This window comes from Nerophis lumbriciformis, linkage group LG33, assembly GCF_033978685.3.
Source record: "Nerophis lumbriciformis linkage group LG33, RoL_Nlum_v2.1, whole genome shotgun sequence".
Lineage (NCBI taxonomy): Eukaryota > Metazoa > Chordata > Actinopteri > Syngnathiformes > Syngnathidae > Nerophis > Nerophis lumbriciformis.
In genome coordinates this window covers 160001-164133 of record NC_084580.2, presented here as the reverse complement: position 1 = coordinate 164133, position 4133 = coordinate 160001, and positions in this window count along the sequence as shown.

Sequence of the window (4133 nt, the reverse complement as noted above, 5' to 3'; positions counted from 1 at the left end):
CTGTAGGACTCCCCGGCGTCAAGGAAATACGCCAAACCGTCTGAAAATAGAGGCCCAAAAGAACTGGAAATGATGCCTTTAATTTGGGGGGTGATGTCTATAATTATGGGGGTGCATTGGAGGCGGGAGTCCACTGGAGGGCTCCACACCGTCTGAATATAGGGCCCCAAAAGGCCTGGAATTAATGTCTTTAATTTGGGGGGTGCATTTGCAGCGGGAGTCCACCGGAGGGCTCCATTTCCCCACTCTTTTGTTGACATATGGCCACAAAAGGCCTCTCATTCCCCGGGAAGACCTGATGGACGCCCCGGCGTCACCGAAATAAGCCAAACTGTCTGAAAATAGGGGCTCCAAGGGTTCCCCACTCTTTCTGGCCCACAAAAGGCCTCTCATTCCCCGGGAACACCTGTAGGACTCCCCGGCGTCAAGGAAATACGCCAAACTGTCTGAAAATAGGGCCCCAAAAGAACTGGAAATGATGCCTTTAATTTGGGGGGTGATGTCTTTAATTTGGGGGGTGCATTGGAGGCGGGAGTCCACTGGAGGGCTCCACACCGTCTGAATATAGGGCCCCAAAAGGCCTGGAATTAATGTATTTAATTTGGGGGGTGCATTTGCAGCGGGAGTCCACCGGAGGGCTCCATTTCCCCACTCTTTTGTTGACATATGGCCACAAAAGGCCTCTCATTCCCCGGGAAGACCTGATGGACGCCCCGGCGTCACCGAAATAAGCCAAACTGTCTGAAAATAGGGGCTCCAAGGGTCCCCCACTCTTTCTGGCCCACAAAAGGCCTCTCATTCCCCGGGAACACCAAAAGAACTGGAAATAATGTGTTTAATTCAGGGTGCATTTGCAGCGAGTGTCCACCAGAGGGCTCCAATTCCCCAGCTATAGTCCTGGTACTCTAAAATGATGGCACTTAGTCAAATTTCCGCCTTTTTTTGATGACTTCCAACTAGGAGAGGGACTAATTTTGAGTTCCGGACCCGGGTGGAGAACCATAGCACGTCGGCCTTCTTAAAGGGACATCCTCCTAGGCACTTAGTCAAATTTCCGCCTTTTTTTTGGACTTCCAGCGAGGAGAGGGACAATTTTGCGTTCCTGACCCAGGTGGAGGACCATAGCACGTCGGCCTTCTTAAAGGGACATCCTCCTAGGCACTTAGTCAAATTTACACCTTTTTTTTGGACTTCCAGCGAGGAGAGGGACAATTTTGCGTTCCTGACCCAGGTGGAGGACCATAGCACGTCGGCCTTCTTAAAGGGAAATGCTCCTAGGCACTTAGTCAAATTCACGCCTTTTTTTTGGACTTCCAGCGAGGAGAGGGACAATTTTGCTTTCCTGACCCAGGTGGAGAACCATAGCAGGTCGGCCTTCTTAAAGGGACATCCTCCTAGGCACTTAGTCAAATTCACGCCTTTTTTTTTGACTTCCAGCGAGGAGAGGGACTAATTTTGCGTTCCTGACCCGGGTGGAGAACCATAGCACGTCGGCCTTCTTAAAGGGAAATGCTCCTAGGCACTTAGTCAAATTCACGCCTTTTTTTTGGACTTCCAGCGAGGAGAGGGACAATTTTGCTTTCCTGACCCAGGTGGAGAACCATAGCACGTCGGCCTTCTTAAAGGGAAATGCTCCTAGGCACTTAGTCAAATTCACGCCTTTTTTTTGGACTTCCAGCGAGGAGAGGGACAATTTTGCTTTCCTGACCCAGGTGGAGAACCATAGCACGTCGGCCTTCTTAAAGGGAAATGCTCCTAGGCACTTAGTCAAATTCACGCCTTTTTTTTGGACTTCCAGCGAGGAGAGGGACAATTTTGCTTTCCTGACCCAGGTGGAGAACCATAGCACGTCGGCCTTCTTAAAGGGAAATGCTCCTAGGCACTTAGTCAAATTCACGCCTTTTTTTGGGACTTCCAGCGAGGAGAGGGACAATTTTGCTTTCCTGACCCAGGTGGAGAACCATAGCACGTCGGCCTTCTTAAAGGGAAATGCTCCTAGGCACTTAGTCAAATTCACGCCTTTTTTTGGGACTTCCAGCGAGGAGAGGGACAATTTTGCTTTCCTGACCCAGGTGGAGAACCATAGCACGTCGGCCTTCTTAAAGGGACATCCTCCTAGGCACTTAGTCAAATTCACGCCTTTTTTTTGGACTTCCAGCGAGGAGAGGGACAATTTTGCTTTCCTGACCCAGGTGGAGAACCATAGCACGTCGGCCTTCTTAAAGGGAAATGCTCCTAGGCACTTAGTCAAATTCACGCCTTTTTTTGGGACTTCCAGCGAGGAGAGGGACAATTTTGCTTTCCTGACCCAGGTGGAGAACCATAGCACGTCGGCCTTCTTAAAGGGAAATGCTCCTAGGCACTTAGTCAAATTCACGCCTTTTTTTGGGACTTCCAGCGAGGAGAGGGACAATTTTGCTTTCCTGACCCAGGTGGAGAACCATAGCACGTCGGCCTTCTTAAAGGGACATCCTCCTAGGCACTTAGTCAAATTCACGCCTTTTTTTTGGACTTCCAGCGAGGAGAGGGACTAATTTGGCGTTCTGTACCCAGGTGGAGAACCAAGGGACGTCGGCCTTCTTAAGGGGACATCCTCCTAGACACTTAGTCAAATTCACGCCTTTTTTTTGGGACTTCCAGCGAGGAGAGGGACTAATTTGGCGTTCCAGACCCAGGTGGAGAACCATAGCAGGTCGGCCTTCTTAAAGGGACATGCCCCTAGACACTTAGTCAAATTTACGCCTGAAAATAGGGCCCCAAAAGAACTGGAAATAATGTCTTTAATTCAGGGTGCATTTGCAGCGAGTGTCCACCAGAGGGCTCCAATTCCCCCACTATAGTCCTGGTACTCTAAAATGATGGCACTTAGTCAAATTTCCGCCTTTTTTTGATGACTTCCAACTAGGAGAGGGACTAATTTTGAGTTCCGGACCCGGGTGGAGAACCATAGCACGTCGGCCTTCTTAAAGGGACATCCTCCTAGGCACTTAGTCAAATTTCCGCCTTTTTTTTGGACTTCCAGCGAGGAGAGGGACTAATTTGGCGTTCCAGACCCAGGTGGAGAACCATAGCACGTCGGCCTTCTTTAAGGGACATCCTCCTAGGCACTTAGTCAAATTTACGCCTTTTTTTTGGACTTCCAGCGAGGAGAGGGACTAATTTTGCTTTCCGTACCCGGGTGGAGAACCATAGCACGTCGGCCTTCTTAAAGGGAAATGCTCCTAGGCACTTAGTCAAATTCACGCCTTTTTTTTGGACTTCCAGCGAGGAGAGGGACAATTTTGCTTTCCTGACCCAGGTGGAGAACCATAGCACGTCGGCCTTCTTAAAGGGACATCCTCCTAGGCACTTAGTCAAATTCACGCCTTTTTTTTGGACTTCCAGCGAGGAGAGGGACAATTTTGCTTTCCTGACCCAGGTGGAGAACCATAGCACGTCGGCCTTCTTAAAGGGAAATGCTCCTAGGCACTTAGTCAAATTCACGCCTTTTTTTTGGACTTCCAGCGAGGAGAGGGACAATTTTGCTTTCCTGACCCAGGTGGAGAACCATAGCACGTCGGCCTTCTTAAAGGGAAATGCTCCTAGGCACTTAGTCAAATTCACGCCTTTTTTTTGGACTTCCAGCGAGGAGAGGGACAATTTTGCTTTCCTGACCCAGGTGGAGAACCATAGCACGTCGGCCTTCTTAAAGGGAAATGCTCCTAGGCACTTAGTCAAATTCACGCCTTTTTTTGGGACTTCCAGCGAGGAGAGGGACAATTTTGCTTTCCTGACCCAGGTGGAGAACCATAGCACGTCGGCCTTCTTAAAGGGACATCCTCCTAGGCACTTAGTCAAATTCACGCCTTTTTTTTGGACTTCCAGCGAGGAGAGGGACTAATTTGGCGTTCTGTACCCAGGTGGAGAACCAAGGGACGTCGGCCTTCTTAAGGGGACATCCTCCTAGACACTTAGTCAAATTCACGCCTTTTTTTTGGGACTTCCAGCGAGGAGAGGGACTAATTTGGCGTTCCGTACCCAGGTGGAGAACCATAGCACGTCGGCCTTCTTAAGGTGACATCCTCCTAGGCACTTAGTCAAATTCACGCCTTTTTTTTGGACTTCCAGCGAGGAGAGGGACTAATTTGGCGTTC